Here is a 23,041-nt window from a genome sequence, read left to right as displayed (position 1 = left end):
TGAGCTAGTAGTTAGTAGACAGCAGGGTCAAACTGTGTAGCTCTACATGAACTAGTAGTTAGTAGACAGCAGGGTCAGACTGTTTAGCCCTACACAAGCTAGTAGTTAGTAGACAGCAGGGTCAGACTGTGTAGCCCTACATGAGCTAGTAGTTAGTAGACAGCAGGGTCAAACTGTGTAGCTCTACATGAACTAGTAGTTAGTAGACAGCAGGGTCAGACTGTTTAGCCCTACACAAGCTAGTAGTTAGTAGACAGCAGGATCAGACTGTGTAGCCCTACATGAGTTAGTAGACAGCAGGGTCAGACTGTGTAGCCCTTCATGAGCTATTAGTTAGGTGACAGCAGGGTCAAACTGTGTAGCTCTACATGAGCTAGTAGTTAGTAGACAGCAGGGTCAGACTGTGTAGCCCTACATGAGCTAGTAGTTAGTAGACAGCAGGGTCAGACTGTGTAGCCCTACATTAACTAGTAGTTAGTAGACAGCAGGGTCAGACTGTGTAGCCCTACATGAACTAGTAGTTAGTAGACAGCAGGGTCAGACTGTGTGGCCCTACATGAGTTAGTAGTTAGTAGACAGCAGGGTCAGACTGTGTAGCCCTACATGAGCTATTAGTTCGTAGACAGTAGGATCAGACTGTGTAGCCCTTCATGAGCTATTAGTTCGTAGACAGTAGGATCAGACTGTGTAGCCCTACATGAGCTAGTAGTTAGTAGACAGCATGGTCAGACTGTGTAGCCCTACATGAGCTAGTAGTTAGTAGACATCAGGGTCAGACTGTGTAGCCCTACAAGAGCTAGAAGTTAGTAGACAGCAGGGTCAGACTGTGTAGCCCTACATGAGCTATTAGTTAGTAGACAGCAGGGTCAGGGTCAGACTGTGTAGTCCTACATAAGCTAGTAGTTAGTAGACAGCAGGGTTCGGGTCAGACTGTGTAGCCCTACATGAGCTAGTAGTTAGTAGACAGCAGGGTCAGCCTGAGTAGCCCTACATGAACTAGTAGTTAGTAGACAGCAGGGTCAAACTGTGTAGCTCTACATGAACTAGTAGTTAGTAGACAGCAGGATCAGACGGTGTAGCCCTACATGAGCTAGTAGTTAGTAGACAGCAGGGTCAAACTGTGTAGCTCTACATGAACTAGTAGTTAGTAGACAGCAGGATCAGACTGTGTAGCCCTACATGAACTAGTAGACAGCAGGGTCAGACTGTGTAACCCTACATGAGCTAGTAGTTAGTAGACAGCAGGGTCAGACTGTGTAGCCCTACATGAGCTAGTAGTTAGTAGACAGCAGGGTCAGACTGTGTAGCCCTACATGAGCTAGTAGTTAGTAGACAGCAGGGTCAAACTGTGTAGCTCTACATGAACTAGTAGTTAGTAGACAGCAGGGTCAGACTGTTTAGCCCTACACAAGCTAGTAGTTAGTAGACAGCAGGATCAGACTGTGTAGCCCTACATGAGTTAGTAGACAGCAGGGTCAGACTGTGTAGCCCTTCATGAGCTATTAGTTAGGTGACAGCAGGGTCAAACTGTGTAGCTCTACATGAGCTAGTAGTTAGTAGGCGGCAGGGTCAGACTGTGTAGCCCTACATGAGCTAGTAGTTAGTAGACAGCAGGGTCAGACTGTGTAGCCCTACATGAGCTAGTAGTTAGTAGACAGCAGGGTCAGACTGTGTAGCCCTACATTAACTAGTAGTTAGTAGACAGCAGGGTCAGACTGTGTAGCCCTACATGAACTAGTAGTTAGTAGACAGCAGGGTCAGACTGTGTGGCCCTACATGAGTTAGTAGTTAGTAGACAGCAGGGTCAGACTGTGTAGCCCTACATGAGCTATTAGTTCGTAGACAGTAGGATCAGACTGTGTAGCCCTTCATGAGCTATTAGTTCGTAGACAGTAGGATCAGACTGTGTAGCCCTACATGAGCTAGTAGTTAGTAGACAGCAGGGTCAGACTGTGTAGCCCTACAAGAGCTAGAAGTTAGTAGACAGCAGGGTCAGACTGTGTAGCCCTACATGAGCTATTAGTTAGTAGACGTCAGGGTCAGACTGTGTAGTCCTACATAAGCTAGTAGTTAGTAGACAGCAGGGTTCGGGTCAGACTGTGTAGCCCTACATGAGCTAGTAGTTAGTAGACAGCAGGGTCAGCCTGAGTAGCCCTACATGAACTAGTAGTTAGTAGACAGCAGGGTCAAACTGTGTAGCTCTACATGAACTAGTAGTTAGTAGACAGCAGGATCAGACGGTGTAGCCCTACATGAGCTATTAGTTAGTAGACAGCAGGTTCAGGGTCAGACTGTGTAGTCCTACATAAGCTAGTAGTTAGTAGACAGCAGGGTTCGGGTCAGACTGTGTAGCCCTACATGAGCTAGTAGTTAGTAGACAGCAGGGTCAGCCTGAGTAGCCCTACATGAACTAGTAGTTAGTAGACAGCAGGGTCAAACTGTGTAGCTCTACATGAACTAGTAGTTAGTAGACAGCAGGATCAGACGGTGTAGCCCTACATGAGCTAGTAGTTAGTAGACAGCAGGGTCAAACTGTGTAGCTCTACATGAACTAGTAGTTAGTAGACAGCAGGATCAGACTGTGTAGCCCTACATGAACTAGTAGACAGCAGGGTCAGACTGTGTAACCCTACATGAGCTAGTAGTTAGTAGACAGCAGGGTCAGACTGTGTAGCCCTACATGAGCTAGTAGTTAGTAGACAGCAGGGTCAAACTGTGTAGCTCTACATGAACTAGTAGTTAGTAGACAGCAGGGTCAGACTGTTTAGCCCTACACAAGCTAGTAGTTAGTAGACAGCAGGATCAGACGGTGTAGCCCTACATGAACTAGTAGACAGCAGGGTCAGACTGTGTAACCCTACATGAGCTAGTAGTTAGTAGACAGCAGGTTCAGACTGTGTAGCCCTACATGAACTAGTAGTTAGTAGACAGCAGGGTCAGACTGTTTAGCCCTACATGAACTAGTTGTTAGTAGACAGCACGGTCAGACTGTGTAGCCCTACATGAGCTAGTAGTTAGTAGACAGTAGGGTCAGACTGTGTAGCCCTACATTAACTAGTAGTTAGTAGACAGCAGGGTCGGAGTCAGACTGTGTAGCCCTACATGAGCTAGTAGTTAGTAGACAGCAGGGTCGGAGTCAGACTGTGTAGCCCTACATGAGCTAGTAGTTAGTAGACAGCAGGGTCAGACTGTGTAGCCCTACATGAACTAGTAGTTAGTAGACAGCAGGGTCAGACTGTGTAGCCCTACATGAGTTAGTAGACAGCAGGGTCAAACTGTGTAGCCCTACATGAGCTATTAGTTAGGTGACAGCAGGGGCAGACTGTGTAGCCCTACATGAGCTAGTAGTTAGTAGACAGCAGGGTCAAACTGTGTAGCTCTACATGAACTAGTAGTTAGTAGACAGCAGGATCAGACTGTGTAGCCCTACATGAGCTATTAGTTAGTAGACAGCAGGGTCAAACTGTGTAGCTCTACATGAACTAGTAGTTAGTAGACAGCAGGATCAGACTGTGTAGCCCTACATGAACTAGTAGACAGCAGGGTCAGACTGTGTAGCCCTTCATGAGCTATTAGTTAGGTGACAGCAGGGGCAGACTGTGTAGCCCTACATGAGCTAGTAGTTAGTAGACAGCAGGGTCAGACTGTGTAGCTCTACATGAACTAGTAGTTAGTAGACAGCAGGATCAGACTGTGTAGCTCTACATGAGGTAGTACTTAGTAGACAGCAGGGTTCGGTCAGACTGTGTAGCCCTACATGAGCTAGTAGTTAGTAGGCGGCAGGGTCAGACTTTGTAGCCCTACATGAGCTAGTAGTTAGTAGACAGCAGTGTCAGACTGTGTAGCCCTACATGAGCTATTAGTTAGTAGACAGCAGGGTCAGACTGTGTAGCCCTACATGAGCTAGTAGTTAGTAGACAGCAGGGTTCGGGTTAGACTGTGTAGCCCTACATGAGCTAGTAGTTAGTAGACAGCAGGTTCAGACTGTGTAGCCCTTCATGAGCTATTAGTTCGTAGACAGCAGGATCAGACTGTGTAGCCCTACATGAGCTAGTAGTTAGTAGACAGCAGGGTCAGACTGTGTAGCCCTACAAGAGCTAGTAGTTAGTAGACAGCAGGGTCAGACTGTGTAGCCCTACATGAGCTAGTAGTTAGTAGACAGCAGGGTCAGACTGTGTAGCCCTACATGAGCTAGTAGTTAGTAGACAGCAGGGTTCGGGTCAGACTGTGTAGCCCTACATGAGCTAGTAGTTAGTAGACAGCAGGTTCAGACTGTGTAGCCCTTCATGAGCTATTAGTTCGTAGACAGCAGGATCAGACTGTGTAGCCCTACATGAGCTAGTAGTTAGTAGACAGCAGGGTCGGAGTCAGACTGTGTAGCCCTACATGAACTAGTAGTTAGTAGACATCAGGGTCAGACTGTGTGGCCCTACATGAGCTAGTAGTTAGTAGACAGCAGGGTCAGATTGTGTAGCCCTATATGAGCTAGTAGTTAGTAGACAGCAGGGTCAGACTGTGTAGCCCTACATGAGCTAGTAGTTAGTAGACAGTAGGGTCAGACTGTGTAGCCCTACATGAGCTAGTAGTTAGTAGACAGCAGGGTCAGACTGTGTAGCTCTACATGAACTAGTAGTTAGTAGACAGCAGGATCAGACTGTGTAGCTCTACATGAGGTAGTACTTAGTAGACAGCAGGGTTCGGTCAGACTGTGTAGCCCTACATGAGCTAGTAGTTAGTAGGCGCAGGGTCAGACTTTGTAGCCCTACATGAGCTAGTAGTTAGTAGACAGCAGTGTCAGACTGTGTAGCCCTACATGAGCTATTAGTTAGTAGACAGCAGGGTCAGACTGTGTAGCCCTACATGAGCTAGTAGTTAGTAGACAGCAGGGTTCGGGTCAGACTGTGTAGCCCTACATGAGCTAGTAGTTAGTAGACACCAGGGTCAGATTGTGTAGCCCTATATGAGCTAGTAGTTAGTTGACAGCAGGGTCAGACTGTGTAGCCCTACATGAGCTATTAGTTAGTAGACAGCAGGGTCGGGGTCAGACTGTGTAGTCCTACATGAGCTAGTAGTTAGTAGACAGCAGGGTTCGGGTCAGACTGTGTAGCCCTACATGAGCTAGTAGTTAGTTGGCAGCAGGGTCAGACTGTGTAGCCCTACATGAGCTAGTAGTTAGTAGACAGCAGGGTCAGACTGTGTAGCCCTACATGAGCTAGTAGTTAGTAGACAGCAGGGTCAAACTGTGTAGCTCTACATGAACTAGTAGTTAGTAGACAGCAGGATCAGACTGTGTAGCCCTACATGAGCTATTAGTTAGTAGACAGCAGGGTCAAACTGTGTAGCTCTACATGAACTAGTAGTTAGTAGACAGCAGGATCAGACTGTGTAGCCCTACATGAACTAGTAGACAGCAGGGTCAGACTGTGTAGCCCTTCATGAGCTATTAGTTAGGTGACAGCAGGGGCAGACTGTGTAGCCCTACATGAGCTAGTAGTTAGTAGACAGCAGGGTCAGACTGTGTAGCTCTACATGAACTAGTAGTTAGTAGACAGCAGGATCAGACTGTGTAGCTCTACATGAGGTAGTACTTAGTAGACAGCAGGGTTCGGTCAGACTTTGTAGCCCTACATGAGCTAGTAGTTAGTAGGCGGCAGGGTCAGACTTTGTAGCCCTACATGAGCTAGTAGTTAGTAGACAGCAGTGTCAGACTGTGTAGCCCTACATGAGCTATTAGTTAGTAGACAGCAGGGTCAGACTGTGTAGCCCTACATGAGCTAGTAGTTAGTAGACAGCAGGGTTCGGGTTAGACTGTGTAGCCCTACATGAGCTAGTAGTTAGTAGACAGCAGGTTCAGACTGTGTAGCCCTTCATGAGCTATTAGTTCGTAGACAGCAGGATCAGACTGTGTAGCCCTACATGAGCTAGTAGTTAGTAGACAGCAGGGTCAGACTGTGTAGCCCTACAAGAGCTAGTAGTTAGTAGACAGCAGGGTCAGACTGTGTAGCCCTACATGAGCTAGTAGTTAGTAGACAGCAGGGTCAGACTGTGTAGCCCTACATGAGCTAGTAGTTAGTAGACAGCAGGGTTCGGGTCAGACTGTGTAGCCCTACATGAGCTAGTAGTTAGTAGACAGCAGGTTCAGACTGTGTAGCCCTTCATGAGCTATTAGTTCGTAGACAGCAGGATCAGACTGTGTAGCCCTACATGAGCTAGTAGTTAGTAGACAGCAGGGTCGGAGTCAGACTGTGTAGCCCTACATGAACTAGTAGTTAGTAGACATCAGGGTCAGACTGTGTGGCCCTACATGAGCTAGTAGTTAGTAGACAGCAGGATCAGACTGTGTAGCCCTACATGAGCTATTAGTTAGTAGACAGCAGGGTCAAACTGTGTAGCTCTACATGAACTAGTAGTTAGTAGACAGCAGGATCAGACTGTGTAGCCCTACATGAACTAGTAGACAGCAGGGTCAGACTGTGTAGCCCTTCATGAGCTATTAGTTAGGTGACAGCAGGGGCAGACTGTGTAGCCCTACATGAGCTAGTAGTTAGTAGACAGCAGGGTCAGACTGTGTAGCTCTACATGAACTAGTAGTTAGTAGACAGCAGGATCAGACTGTGTAGCTCTACATGAGGTAGTACTTAGTAGACAGCAGGGTTCGGTCAGACTTTGTAGCCCTACATGAGCTAGTAGTTAGTAGGCGGCAGGGTCAGACTTTGTAGCCCTACATGAGCTAGTAGTTAGTAGACAGCAGTGTCAGACTGTGTAGCCCTACATGAGCTATTAGTTAGTAGACAGCAGGGTCAGACTGTGTAGCCCTACATGAGCTAGTAGTTAGTAGACAGCAGGGTTCGGGTTAGACTGTGTAGCCCTACATGAGCTAGTAGTTAGTAGACAGCAGGTTCAGACTGTGTAGCCCTTCATGAGCTATTAGTTCGTAGACAGCAGGATCAGACTGTGTAGCCCTACATGAGCTAGTAGTTAGTAGACAGCAGGGTCAGACTGTGTAGCCCTACAAGAGCTAGTAGTTAGTAGACAGCAGGGTCAGACTGTGTAGCCCTACATGAGCTAGTAGTTAGTAGACAGCAGGGTCAGACTGTGTAGCCCTACATGAGCTAGTAGTTAGTAGACAGCAGGGTTCGGGTCAGACTGTGTAGCCCTACATGAGCTAGTAGTTAGTAGACAGCAGGTTCAGACTGTGTAGCCCTTCATGAGCTATTAGTTCGTAGACAGCAGGATCAGACTGTGTAGCCCTACATGAGCTAGTAGTTAGTAGACAGCAGGGTCGGAGTCAGACTGTGTAGCCCTACATGAACTAGTAGTTAGTAGACATCAGGGTCAGACTGTGTGGCCCTACATGAGCTAGTAGTTAGTAGACAGCAGGGTCAGATTGTGTAGCCCTATATGAGATAGTAGTTAGTAGACAGCAGGGTCAGACTGTGTAGCCCTACATGAGCTAGTAGTTAGTAGACAGTAGGGTCAGACTGTGTAGCCCTACATGAGCTAGTAGTTAGTAGACAGCAGGGTCAGACTGTGTAGCTCTACATGAACTAGTAGTTAGTAGACAGCAGGATCAGACTGTGTAGCTCTACATGAGGTAGTACTTAGTAGACAGCAGGGTTCGGTCAGACTGTGTAGCCCTACATGAGCTAGTAGTTAGTAGGCGCAGGGTCAGACTTTGTAGCCCTACATGAGCTAGTAGTTAGTAGACAGCAGTGTCAGACTGTGTAGCCCTACATGAGCTATTAGTTAGTAGACAGCAGGGTCAGACTGTGTAGCCCTACATGAGCTAGTAGTTAGTAGACAGCAGGGTTCGGGTCAGACTGTGTAGCCCTACATGAGCTAGTAGTTAGTAGACACCAGGGTCAGATTGTGTAGCCCTATATGAGCTAGTAGTTAGTTGACAGCAGGGTCAGACTGTGTAGCCCTACATGAGCTATTAGTTAGTAGACAGCAGGGTCGGGGTCAGACTGTGTAGTCCTACATGAGCTAGTAGTTAGTAGACAGCAGGGTTCGGGTCAGACTGTGTAGCCCTACATGAGCTAGTAGTTAGTTGGCAGCAGGGTCAGACTGTGTAGCCCTACATGAGCTAGTAGTTAGTAGACAGCAGGGTCAGACTGTGTAGCCCTACATGAGCTAGTAGTTAGTAGACAGTAGGGTCAGACTGTGTAGCCCTACATGAACTAGTAGTTTGTAGACAGCAGGGTCAGACTGTGTATCCCTACATGAGTTAGTAGACAGCAGGGTCAGACTTTGTAGCCCTTCATGAGCTAGTAGTTAGGTGACAGCATGGGCAGACTGTGTAGCCCTACATGAGCTAGTAGTTAGTAGACAGCAGGTTCAGACTGTGTAGTCCTACATGGGCTAGTAGTTAGTAGACAGCAGGGTCGGGGTCAGACTGTGTAGCCCTACATGAGCTAGTAGTTAGTAGACAGCAGGGTCAGACTGTGTAGCCCTACATGAACTAGTAGTTTAGTAGACAGCAGGGTCGGGGTCAGACTGTGTAGCCCTCCATGAGCTAGTAGTTAGTAGACAGCAGCGTCGGGGTCAAACTGTGTAGCCCTACATAAGCTAGTAGTTAGTAGACAGCAGTGTCAGACTGTGTAGCTCTACATGAACTAGTAGTTAGTAGACAGCAGGATCAGACTGTGTAGCTCTACATGAGGTAGTACTTAGTAGACAGCAGGGTTCGGTCAGACTGTGTAGCCCTACATGAGCTAGTAGTTAGTAGGCGGCAGGGTCAGACTTTGTAGCCCTACATGAGCTAGTAGTTAGTAGACAGCAGTGCCAGACTGTGTAGCCCTACATGAGCTATTAGTTAGTAGACAGCAGGGTCAGACTGTGTAGCCCTACATGAGCTAGTAGTTAGTAGACAGCAGGGTTCGGGTCAGACTGTGTAGCCCTACATGAGCTAGTAGTTAGTAGACAGCAGGTTCAGACTGTGTAGCCCTTCATGAGCTATTAGTTCGTAGACAGCAGGATCAGACTGTGTAGCCCTACATGAGCTAGTAGTTAGTAGACAGCAGGGTCAGACTGTGTAGCCCTACAAGAGCTAGTAGTTAGTAGACAGCAGGGTCAGACTGTGTAGCCCTACATGAGCTAGTAGTTAGTAGACAGCAGGGTCAGACTGTGTAGCCCTACATGAGCTAGTAGTTAGTAGACAGCAGGGTTCGGGTCAGACTGTGTAGCCCTACATGAGCTAGTAGTTAGTTGGCAGCAGGGTCAGACTGTGTAGCCCTACATGAGCTAGTAGTTAGTAGACAGCAGGGTCAGACTGTGTAGCCCTACATTAACTAGTAGTTAGTAGACAGCAGGGTCAGACTGTGTAGCCCTACATGAACTAGTAGTTAGTAGACAGCAGGGTCAGACTGTGTAGCCCTACAATAACTAGTAGTTAGTAGACAGCAGGGTCGGGGTCAGACTGTGTAGCCCTACATGAGCTAGTAGTTAGTAGACAGCAGGGTCAGACTGTGTAGCCCTACATGAACTAGTAGTTTAGTAGACAGCAGGGTCGGGGTCAGACTGTGTAGCCCTACATGAGCTAGTAGTTAGTAGACAGCAGCGTCGGGGTCAAACTGTGTAGCCCTACATAAGCTAGTAGTTAGTAGACAGCAGTGTCAGACTGTGTAGCCCTACATAAGCTAGTAGTTAGTAGACAGCAGGGTCAGACTGTGTAGCCCTACATAAGCTAGTAGTTAGTAGACAGCAGTGTCAGACTGTGTAGCCCTACATGAACTAGTAGTTAGTAGGCAACAGGGTCAGACTGTGTAGCCCTACATGAGCTAGTAGTTAGTAGACAGCAGGGTCAGACTGTGTAGCCCTACATGAGCTAGTAGTTAGTAGACAGCAGGGTCAGACTGTGTAGCCCTTCATGAACTAGTAGTTAGTCTACAGCAGGGTCAGACTGTGTAGCCCTACATGAACTAGTAGTTAGTAGACAGATGGGTCGGGGTCAGACTGTGTAGCCCTACATGAACTAGTAGTTAGTAGACAGGTGGGTCGGGGTCAGACTGTGTAGCCCTACTTTTTAAAATGCATTTATAGGGGACAATGCAGATTAATCATTATCAATATTACAATAATGCAACACCCGTAGTCCCTTGTCAGGGCCTTTACTCAGCCACAATATGCATTCTCACTAAAACAATACAACATACATTACATCCAATAATATACAGTTGAAGTCGGAAGTTTACATACACCTTAATACAAATACAATTCCTGACATTTAATCCAAGTAAACCGGCCAAGCCTTCCCTAACCCGGACGACACTAGGCCAATTGTGCGACCTCTAGGTCGCGGCCGGTTGCGACAGAGCCTGGGCACGAACCCAGAGTCTCTGGTGGCATAGCTGGCGCTGCAGTACAGCGCCCTTAACCACTGCGCCACCCTGGAGAGTCTGGCTTTTTTTTATGGCGGTTTTGGAGCAGTGGCTTCTTCCATGCTGAGCGGCCTTTCAGGTTACGTCAATATAGGACTCGTTTTACTGTGGATATTGATACTTTTGTACCTGTTTTCTCCAGCATCTTCACAAGGTCCTTTGCTGTTGTTCTGGGATTGATTTGCACTTTTCGCACCAAAGTACGTTCATCTCTAGGAGACAGAACGCGTCTCCTTCCTGAGCTGTATGACGGCTGCGTGGTCCCATGGTGTTTATACTTGCGTACTATTGTTTGTACAGATGAACGTGGTACCTTCAGGTGTTTGGAAATTGATCCCAAGGATGGACCAAACTTGTGGAGGTCTACAATTTTTTTTCTGAGGTCTTGATTTCTTTGGATTTTCCCATGAAAAGAAGCACTGAGGTTGAAGGTAGGCCTTGAAATACATCCACAGGTACATCTCCAATTGACTCAAATTATGTCAATTAGTCTATCAGAAGCTTCTAAAGCCCTGACATAATTTTCTGTATTTTTCCAAGCTGTTTAAAGACATAGTCAACTTATTGTATGTACATTTCTGACCCACTAGAATTGTGATACAGTGAAATAATCTGCCTGTAAACAATTGTTGGAAAATGACTTAGGGACATCTACTTTGTGCATGACAACTGACTTGCCAAAACTATAGTTTGTTAACAAGAAATTTGTGGAGTGGTTGAAAAATGAGTTTTAATGACTCCATCTTAAGTGTATTTAAACTTATGATGTACGATAGGGGCAATCAGAGAATATTTGTGTCTCTTCGGGAATACAGTGTCTAGACCAAATACATATTTTGTTCTAGAGCTCCTGATGAAGTTGATACTGTCCACTGCTGATGCTGAGATTTCATTCTGATTAACGGTCTATTGTTATCTGTGGGAGTGAGAACTGTGGTCTTGGTTGAACATTTTTGAGCCTGAGAGAAAGCATGAATGCATAAAACCATAAAACGTAGCTTAGCCCTGTCATATTCAAATTGAATGGAGAGACGAGGGAGCTGCGTTTTTTAAAACAGCTAGACACTATAGTGCAGGAGTGTCCGTAATAAAAAAGGCCCATGCATCTAACAGAGCGAGAGAAACAATATTTTCTGACTGGACAATTTGCACTGCTTTGGTGGAATTCTCAGCTCTGTCTAGCCTATATTCCTCTCATGTTCTGTTTAACATATGTAATAGGAATGTCGCTCTTGTCCTGCCCTGCTCTGCGCTGCCTGACTCTGTTTACTGCGCGGCGCCAGCCAAGTTCAAATAGGCTAAACCATCGTCTGTCACATCACGATGTCATCACCATCGACAGTGACTGTCAATCATCATCTATAGAAGATATTATCGTAATTTCGCCCAAGGTTGGTCTGCTATCTCTCCTGAGGTTTACTACTGTGGTTGTCTAGTTTTAGGCCTATATGATATCTCGTTAGCTTCACATGGATAATCTGGTAATCCTATTATTTGTGTTCGGGTTCGTCAATAATGTGATTTGAGTTGCTGTAATCTCAGCTAATGTAATTTGTAAATGTGAAGCTAGAGAACAGTGACTTCCTTCTGTACAGTAAGAGATGTTTTCTGTAATCTATACCGATTTTGGACCTTAATTTGATCATCCTGCTACAGGATAACTTTCCTGCAGGACATTTTGTACTGTATTTATGGTATTTAGATGTTTGGTATTTAGAAGTTTGCAGTTTCCACTTTGAAATGTCAGACTTGATTTTCCCAATGAAAATTATATCAACCCTTACAGAAATGTCCATTAATTACAGCGCCTTCAGAAAGTATTCACACCCCTTGACTTTTTCCACATTTTGTGTTACAGCCTGAATTTAAAATGGATTAAATTCAGATTTTGTTTTGTCACTGGCCTACACACAATACCCCATAATGTCAAAGTGGAATTATGTCTTCAGAAATTTTTACAAATTAATACATTTTTTAAAGCTGAAGTGTCTTGAGTCAATATTTAAAAGTAAAACTTAGCTTTTTTATTTTTTATTTTATTCTTTAAAATTATTTTTTAAATGTAACCTGTATTTAACTAGGCAAGTCATTTAAGAACACATTTTTATTTACAATGACGGCCGACCCCCGGCCAAACCTGGATGACACTGGGCCAATTCTGCGCCTTCCTATGGGACTCCCAATCACGGCCGGATTTGATACAGCCCCAGATTTGAACCAGGGATTGTAGTGACACCTCTTGCACTGAGATGTAGTGCTTGAGACCGCTGCGCAACTCGGGAGCCCGAAACAAGTCACATAAGTTGCATGGACTAACTCTGTGTAATAATAGTTTTTAACAGGATTTTTTTCAATGACTACCTCATCTCTGTACCCCACAAATACAATTATCTTTAAGGTCCCTCAGTCGAGCAGTGAATTTCAAACACAGATTCAACCACAAAGACCCGGGAGGTTTTCCAGTGCCTCGCAAAGAAGGGCAGCTATTGGTAGATGGGTAAAAATAAAAAAAGCAGACATTGAATATCCCTTTGAGCATGGTAAAGTTATTCATTACACCTTGGATGGTATATCAATACACCCAATCACTACAAAGATACAGGTGTCCTTCCTAACTCAGTTGCCGGAGAGGAAGGAAACCGCTCAGGGATTTCACCATGAGACCAATGGTGATATTAAAACAGTTACAGAGTTTAATGCATGTGATAGGAGAAAACTGAGGCTAGATCAACAACATTGTAGTTACTCCACAACACTAACCTAATTGACAGAGTGAAAAGAAGGAAACCAGAACATAATAAATATATTCCAAAACAAGCATCCTGTTTGCAACAAGGCACTAAAGTATTACTGCAAAAAATGTGGCAAAGCAATTAACTTTCTGTCCTGAATACAAAGTGTTATGTTTGGGACAAATCCAATACAACACATTACTGAGTACCACTCTCTCCATATTTTCAAACACAGTGGTGGCTGCATCATGTTATCAAATCTAATTGTATTTAATTGTATTTCAAATCTAATTGTACAACAGGTTTAGACCTTAGAGTGAAATGCTTACTTACAAGCCCTTAACCAACAATGCAGTTTTAAGAAAATCCCAAAACAAGTAAGAGATAAGAGTAACAAATAATTAAATAGCAGCAGTAAATAACAATAGCAAGGCTATTTTCAAGTGGTACTGGTTCAGAGTCATGTGCGTGGGCACAGGTATTGAGGTAATTATGTGCATGTAGGTAGAGTTATTAAAGTGACTATGTATATATAATAGAGTAGCAGCAGTGCAAATAGTCTGGGTAGCCATTTGATTAGCTGTTCAGGAGTCTTATGGCTTGGAGGTAGAAGCTGTAGAAGCCTCTTGGACCGAGACTTGGCGCTCCGGTACCGCTTGCCGTGTGGTAGCAGAGAGAACAGTCTATGACTAGGGTGGCTGGAGTCTTTGACCATTTTTAGGGCCTTCCTCCTATGGGTATGCTTGTAATCGTTAAGGACTGGGGAGTTTTTCCTTGTTCAGTCTGCTTTCCAACAGACACTGGGAGATGAATTCACCTTTCAGAAGGACAATAACCTGAAACACAAGGCCAACACGTGTAGGTTGACAATGAAATGCTTACTTATGGGTCCTTTCAACAATGCAGAGTTAAAGATGAATAACAAATATAAATACCAATTGAAAATAACATGGCTATATACAGGACGTAGAAAATAACATGGCTATATACAGGAAGTAGAAAATAACATGACTATATACAGGAAGTAGAAAATAACATGGCTATATACAGGGAGTACCAGGTAATAACATGGCTATATACATGACGTAGAAAATAACATGGCTATATACAGGCCGTAGAAAATAACATGGCTATATACAGGACGTAGAAAATAACATGGCTATATACAGGACGTAGAAAATAACATGGCTATATACAGGAAGTAGAAAATAACATGGCTATATACAGGAAGTAGAAAATAACATGACTATATACAGGAAGTAGAAAATAACATGACTATATACAGGAAGTAGAAAATAACATGGCTATATACAGGGAGTACCAGGTAATAACATGGCTATATACAGGAAGTAGAAAATGACATGGCCAAATACGGGGAGTACCAGTTAATAACATGGTTATATACGTGGAGTACCAGGTAATAACATGGCTATATACAGGGAGTACCAGGTAATAACATGGCTATATACGGGGAGTACCAGGTAATAACATGGTTATATACGGGGAGTACCAGGTAATAACATGGCTATATACGGGGAGTACCAGGTAATAACATGGATATATACGGGGAGTACCAGGTAATAACATGGCTATATACGGGGAGTACCAGGTAATAACATGGCTATATACGGGGAATACCAGGTAATAACATGGCTATATACGGGTAGTACCAGGTAATAACATGGCTATATACAGGGAGTACCAGGTAATAACATGGCTATATACGGGGAGTACCAGGTAATAACATGGCTATATACAGGGAGTACCAGGTAATAACATGGCTGGATACGGGGAGTACCAGGTAATAACATGGCTATATACAGGGAGTACCAGGTAATAACATGGCTATATACAGGGAGTACCAGGTAATAACATGGCTGGATACGGGGAGTACCAGGTAATAACATGGCTGGATATGGGGAGTACCAGGTAATAACATGGCTATATACAGGGAGTACCAGGTAATAACATGGCTGGATACGGGGAGTACCAGGTAATAACATGGCTGGATATGGGGAGTACCAGGTAATAACATGGCTGGATACGGGGAGTACCAGGTAATAACATGGTTATATACAGGAAGTACCAGGTAATAACATGGCTATATACGGGGAGTACCAGGTAATAACATGGCTATATACGGGGAGTACCAGGTAATAACATGGCTATATACGGGGAGTACCAGGTAATAACATGGCTATGTACAGGGAGTACCAGGTAATAACATGGCTATGTACAGGGAGTACCAGGTAATAGAATGGCTATATACAGGGAGTACCAGGTAATAACATGGCTGGATACGGGGAGTACCAGGTAATAACATGGCTGGATACGGGGAGTACCAGGTAATAACATGGCTGGATACGGGGAGTACCAGGTAATAACATGGCTATATACAGGGAGTACCAGGTAATAACATGGCTGGATATGGGGAGTACCAGGTAATAACATGGCTGGATATGGGGAGTACCAGGTAATAACATGGCTGGATATGGGGAGTACCAGGTAATAACATGGCTGGATATGGGGAGTACCAGGTAATAACATGGCTGGATACGGGGAGTACCAGGTAATAACATGGCTGGATATGGGGAGTACCAGGTAATAACATGGCTGGATATGGGGAGTACCAGGTAATAACATGGCTGGATACGGGGAGTACCAGTGCTGCGTTCATGTGCTGGGGTACCACTCATTACTGCCACACCACAGGTTGGAAGTAATTGGAGGTGCCTAAAAGGCATTGTTTCGGTTGATTGTAAAAAAAAAAAATACCTTTTTTGGAAGTACATATCAGCCATAATGTGAGTAAATTAACATCGTTTCTCAGCAAAATGGCATATTTGGTGTGTAAAAAAACATATTTTGAAATTATAACGCTCGCAGAGCTGGTGAATGGGAGTTTGAATCTGAGCTTTCTGGGCATTACAGAGGTCTCTAATGCACCTATTAGCTTATAGACGATGACTGGTTGGGGAGCACAGAGAGCGATGTCTTGCTAGCTTTTACAGCCTGAGCAGAGATGAGATGATGACTAGGACGGTAGGCTAATATTGGCCAAAAATATCGGCCTGACCGATTTATAAAACCTCTAATTTTAACACCCAATAAACAGAAAGTGGGACAGGAGAAAGGACTTCAGATGTAGAGTTAAATAGGCCACCTTGTGGAGCACAGGCTACATAGTCCTGTTAGAGGGTGAGAGAGATGTAGAGTGAGGAAGTTGGGGGGAGAGAGCTGGAGAACTATAGATGGGACAGTTCTGTGGTCCTCTTGTAGATTTGTGTTATTTTGAGCTGGGTTGAATTATGGTTTGAATTATATATATATATATATATATATATCACCTTTATTTAACCAGGTAAGCTTGTTGAGAGTTCTCATTTACAACTGTGACCTGGCCAAGATAAAGCAAAGCGACACAAACAACAACCAAGTTACACATGGAATAAACAAACATACAGTCAATAACACAATAGAAAAAGTCTATATACAGTGTGTGCAAATGAGGTAAGATAAGGGAGGTAAGGCAATAAATAGGCCATAGTAGCGAAGTAATTTCTATTTAGCAAATTAACACTGGAGTGATAGATGTGCAGATGATGGTGAGCAAGTAGAAATACTGGGTTGCAAAAGCGCAAAAAGTTAATAAAAACAATATGGGAATGAGGAGTTGGATGGGCTATTTACAGATCGGCTATTTACAGCTGCAGCAATCGGTTAGCTGATGCTTAGAGTTAGTGAGGGAGATATAAGTCTCCAATTTCATAGATTTTTGCAATTCTTTCGAGTCATTGGCAGCAGAGAAGTGGAAAGAAAGGCGGCCAAAGTAGCAAATGGCTTTTGGGGTGACCAGTGAGATATACCTGCTGGAGCGCGTGCTACGGTGGGTGTTGTTATGGTGACCAGTGAGCTGAGATAAGGCGGAGCTTCACCTAGCATAGACTTATAGATGACCTGGAGCCAGTGGGTCTGGCGACGAATATGTAGCGGGGGCCAGCCGACTAGAGCATACAGGTCGCAGTGGTGGGTGGTATATGGGGCTTTGGTAACTAAACGGATGGCACTGTGATAGACTGCATCCAGTTTGCTGAGTAGGGGCAAACTACTTGCCCTCCAGGACACCTACACCACCCGATGTCACAGGAAGGCCATAAAGATCATCAAGGACAACAACCACCCGAGCCACTGCCTGTTCACCCCGCTATCATCCAGAAGGCGAGGTCAGTACAGGTGCATCAAAGCTGGGACCGAGAGACTGAAAACCAGCTTATATCTCAAGGCCATCAGTCTGTTAAACAGCCACCACTAACATTGAGTGGCTGCTGCCAACACACTGACTCAACTCCAGCCACTTTAATAATGGGAATTGATGGGAAATGATGTCAAATATATCACTAGCCACTTTAAACAATGCTACCTAATATAATGTTTACATACCTTACATTATTCATCTCATATGTATATGTATATACTGTACTCTATATCATCTACTGCATCTTTATGTAATACATGTATCACTAGCCACTTTAACTATGCCACTTTGTTTACATACTCATCTCATATGTATATACTGCACTCAATACCATCTACTGTATCTTGCCTATGCCGCTCTGTACCATCACTCATTCATATATCTTTATGTACATATTCTTTATCCCCTTACACTTGTGTCTATAAGGTAGTAGTTTTGGAATTGTTAGCTAGATTACTTGTTGGTTATTACTGCATTGTCGGAATTAGAAGCACAAGCATTTTGCTACACTCGCATTAACATCTGCTAACCATGTGTATGTGACAAATAAAATTTGATTTGATTTAGAGTGTTGAAGGCTATTTTGTAAATGACATCGCCGAAGTCGAGGATCGGTAGGATGGTCAGTTTTACGAGGGTATGTTTGGCAACGTGAGTGAAGGAGGCTTTGTTGCGAAATAGGAAGCCGATTTCTAGATTTAATTTTGTATTTGAGATGTTTAATACGAGTCTGGAAGGAGAGTTTACAGTCTAGCCAGACACCTAGTTATTTGTAGTTGTATACATATACTAAGTCAGAATCGTCCAGAGTAGTGATGATAGATGGGCGGGTTGAAAAAGCATGCGTTTCGTTTTACTAGCATTTAAGAGCAGTTGGAGGCCACAGAAGGAGAGTTGTATGGCATTGAAGCTCGTTTGGAGGTTTGTTAACACAGTGTCTAAAGAAGGGCCAGATGTATACAGAATGGCGTCGTCTGCGTAGAGGTGGATCAGAGAATCACCCGCAGCAAGAGCGACATTGTTGATGTATCCAGAGACATTTAACCCTGTGGTACCCCCATAGGTCTGGAAAACAGGCCCATCCGATTTGACACACTGAACTCTATCTGAGAAGTAGTTAGTGAACCAAGTGAGGCAGTTATTTGAGAAACCAATACTGTTGAGTCTGCCGTTAAGAATACGGTGATTGACAGAGTCGAAAGCCTTGGCCAGGTCGATGAAGACGGCTGCACAGTACTGTCTTTTATCGTTAGTGGTTATGATATCGATTAGGACCTTGAGCGTGGCTGAGGTACACCCATGACCAGCTCGGAAACCTTATTGCACAGCGGAGAAGGTACGTTGGGATTCAAAATGGTCAGTGATCTGTTTATTAACTTGGCTTTCAAAGACTTTAGCTAGGCAGGTCAGGATGGATATAGGTCTGTAACAGTTTAGGTCTAGAGTGTCTCGACTAATGCGGAAAGAGACAGACTGTCTCATTGGCTGTAGCTACACTAGTAGTGGGTTGAATACAGACAGACTGTCTCATTGGCTGTAGCTACACTAGTAGTGGGTTGAATGCAGACAGACTGTCTCATTGGCTGTAGCTACACTAGTAGTGGGTTGAATGCAGACAGACTGTCTCATTGGCTGTAGCAACACTAGTAGTGGGTTGAATGCAGACAGACTGTCTCATTGGCTGTAGCAACACTAGTAGTGGGTTGAATGCAGACAGACTGTCTCATTGGCTGTAGCAACAATAGTAGTGGGTTGAATGCAGACAGACTGTCTCATTGGCTGTAGCAACAATAGTAGTGGGTTGAATGCAGACAGACTGTCTCATTGGCTGTAGCAACACTAGTAGTGGGTTGAATGCAGGCAGACTGTCTCATTGGCTGTAGCAACACTAGTAGTGGGTTGAATGCAGACAGACTGTCTCATTGGCTGTAGCTACACAGTAGTGGGTTGAATGCAGACTGTCTCATTGGCTGTAGCAGTGGGGTTGAATGCAGACAGACTGTCTCATTGGCTGTAGCAACAATAGTAGTGGGTTGAATGCAGACAGACTGTCTCATTGGCTGTAGCAACACTAGTAGTGGGTTGAATGCAGACAGACTGTCTCATTGGCTGTAGCAACACTAGTAGTGGGTTGAATGCAGACAGACTGTCTCATTGGCTGTAGCTACACTAGTAGTGGGTTGAATGCAGACAGACTGTCTCATTGGCTGTAGCAACACTAGTAGTGGGTTGAATGCAGACAGACTGTCTCATTGGCTGTAGCAACACTAGTAGTGGGTTGAATGCAGACAGACTGTCTCATTGGCTGTAGCAACACTAGTAGTGGGTTGAATGCAGACAGACTGTCTCATTGGCTGTAGCAACACTAGTAGTGGGTTGAATGCAGACAGACTGTCTCATTGGCTGTAGCAACACTAGTAGTGGGTTGAATGCAGGCAGACTGTCTCATTGGCTGTAGCAACACTAGTAGTGGGTTGAATGCAGACAGACTGTCTCATTGGCTGTAGCAACACTAGTAGTGGGTTGAATGCAGACAGACTGTCTCATTGGCTGTAGCAACACTAGTAGTGGGTTGAATGCAGACAGACTGTCTCATTGGCTGTAGCAACACTAGTAGTGGGTTGAATGCAGACAGACTGTCTCATTGGCTGTAGCAACACTAGTAGTGGGTTGAATGCAGACAGACTGTCTCATTGGCTGTAGCAACACTAGTAGTGGGTTGAATGCAGACAGACTGTCTCATTGGCTGTAGCAACACTAGTAGTGGGTTGAATGCAGACAGAGACAGACATTTTTTTATTGTCATGTGCAGTGAAATGCCTTTCTTATAATGCAGTAACCGATATCAGTAGAACTATAAAAAATGTACAACAAAAACACATTAGAAATAAGAAGAACATGAGAAAGTAAGTCAGCTATATTCAGCATATATCCAGGGTCAGTTCCATATTTCCAATGCCATTAGGATATATATGACTGATGATTGGCTGAGATAAATTGATGAAAAGGCTTCTAAACAGTTTTTACCCTCAAGCCATAAGACTCCTGAAAAGGTAATCAAATGCTTACCCGGACTATTTGCATTGTGTTCCCCCCCTAACCCCCTCTTTACGCTGCTGTTATTCTCTGTTTATCATATATGCACAGTCACTTTAACTATACATTCATGTACATACTTCCTGAATTGGCCCGACCAACCAGCGTTCCTGCACATTGGCTAACTGGGCTATCTGCATTGTGTCCCACCACCCACCTCCCGCCAACCCCTCTTTTACAATACTGCTATTCTCTGTTCATAATATATGTATAGTCACTTTAACCATATCTACATATACTGTACATACTACCTCAATCAGCCTGACTAACCGGTGTCTGTATATAGCCTCTCTACTGTATATAGCCTCTCTACTTTTTTAGCCTCTCTACTGTATATAGCCTCTCTACTGTATATAGCCTCTCTACTGTATATAGCCTCTCTACTGTATATAGCCTCTCTACTGTATATAGCCTCTCTACTGTATATAGCCTCTCTACTGTATATAGCCTGTCTTTTTACAGTTGTTTTATTTCTTTACCTAACTATTGTTCACCTAACACCTTTTTTTTGCACTATTGGTTAGAGCCTGTAAGTAAGCATTTCACTGTAAGGTCTACTACACCTGTTGTATTCAGCATTTCACTGTGAGGTCTACTACACCTGTTGTATTCAGCATTTCACTGTAAGGTCTACTACACCTGTTGTATTCAGCATTTCACTGTGAGGTCTACTACACCTGGTGTATTCAGCATTTCACTGTAATGTCTACTACACCTGTTGTATTCAGCATTTCACTGTAAGGTCTACAGCTGTTGTATTCAGCATTTCACTGTAAGGTCTACTACACCTGTTGTATTCAGCATTTCACTGTGAGGTCTACTACACCTGTTGTATTCAGCATTTCACTGTGAGGTCTACTACACCTGTTGTATTCAGCATTTCACTGTAAGAATCTGTGTGAATCTGCAGGTAGCTAACCAACCATGTTCAATATTAGCTAGCTAACATTAGGCTCTAACTAGCCAAGCAAATAGCTCTTTCTGTTAAAATTAGAAACGTGTAATATCTGAAAATATAGCTAGCTAGACTATCTTACCTGTACATCATTCGTGGTTGGACGTGTCTCCTGTTGGATGCCATGGTTGCCCTTAGTTTGAAGATGTAATCTGGTGACAGTTGTTTCCCCCATCTCCTCAGTCCTCCAGAAAGTGGAGAGCAACACTTATGCAGTTTTAATACATGATACATAAAAAAGCTGCGTTAGACAGGATTACCCTACACATACTGACCAGCTCAAATACACAAAAGCATGCTATATGGCAGACCAATCCAAACTCATCTCTCGGCATGTCCAACTCACTCATTATCTTAGCCAATCATGGCTAGTGGGAAGGTTGCTGACTTTTTCTTTGGCTAACCAACTAGGCTCATAATTTAACAACAATGTCTGTGTCTCTCCTCTCATGGGTTCTCCTGTCTGTCCTCTCATCCTGTCTGTCTCTTCTCCTCTCTCTCTCCTCTCATGGTTCTCCTATTTGTCTTCTCATCCTGTCTGTTTTCTCATCCTCTCTCTCTTCTCTCCTGTCTGTCTTCTCATCCCGTCTCTCTCCTTTCTTGTCTCTCTATCCCTTTGTGGGTTCTCCTACCTGTCCTCTCTCCCTGTCTGTCTTTATTTGTATTTACAGATGGCATACAAGTTTGTTATTAAGGCACAGGAAAGTTCACATGTTCCAGAAGGTATTTCTCATTTTGAATAAAAATAAGTTTATGTTCTAACAACTCTCCTGTGAAGTAGTGACTCGCGACATGCACCTAGTTTCCTGAAACGGGTCACATATACTATATATACAAAAGTATGTGGACACTCCTTCAAATTAGTGGATTTGGCTATTTCAGCCACACCCGTTGCTATAAAATCGAACACACAGCCATGTAATCTCCATAGACAAACATTGGCAGTAGAATGGCCTTACTCAGTGACTTCCAAGAGGATCCGTCATAGTATGCCAACTTTCCAAAAAGTCAGTTTGTCACATTTCTGCCCTGCTAGAGCTGTCTAGGTTAACTTTTAGTGCTGTTATTGTGAAGTTAAAATGTCTAGGAGCAACAACGGCTCAGTCCTGAAGTGGAAGGCCACACAAGCTCACAGAACAAGACTGCCGAGTGCTGAAGCGCGTCCTCGGTTGCAACACTCACTATCGAGTTCCAAACTGCCTCTGGAAGCAATCTCAGCATCAGAACTATACGTCTGGAGCTTCACGAAATGGAATTCCATGGCTGAGCATCTGTACATTAGCCTAAGATCACCATGCGCAATGCCAAGTGTCGGCTGGAGTGACGTAAAGCTCGCCACCATTGGACTCTGGAGCAGTGGAAACACGTTCTCTGGAGTGATGAATCACGCTTCACCATCTGGCAGTCCGAAGGACAAATCTGGGTTTGGCGGATGCCAGGAGAGCGCTACCTGCCCCAATGCATAGTGCCAACTGTAAAGTTTGGTGGAGTAGGAATAATAGTCTGGGGCTGTTTTTAATGGTTCAGGCCCCTTAGTACCAGTGAAGGGAAATCTTAACTCTACAGCATACAATGACATTCTAGACGATTCTGTGCTTCCAACTTTGTGGCAACAGTTTGGGGA

The 23,041-nt window shown here is 44.3% G+C and overlaps 1 protein-coding gene across 1 annotated transcript in view; it reads left to right on the top strand.

The window, feature by feature from the left end:
- LOC139411482 (cyclin-dependent kinase-like 5) overlaps positions 1-23,041 on the top strand; it is a 179,715-nt gene that overhangs the window by 44,721 nt on the left and 111,953 nt on the right. The window lies entirely within an intron of this gene.

This window comes from Oncorhynchus clarkii, chromosome 1 (genome assembly GCF_045791955.1).
Source record: "Oncorhynchus clarkii lewisi isolate Uvic-CL-2024 chromosome 1, UVic_Ocla_1.0, whole genome shotgun sequence".
NCBI classification, from domain to species: Eukaryota; Metazoa; Chordata; class Actinopteri; order Salmoniformes; family Salmonidae; genus Oncorhynchus; species Oncorhynchus clarkii.
The sequence above is the reverse complement of the archived record's forward strand: the minus strand, read 5'-3'. Positions and strand labels throughout refer to the sequence as shown.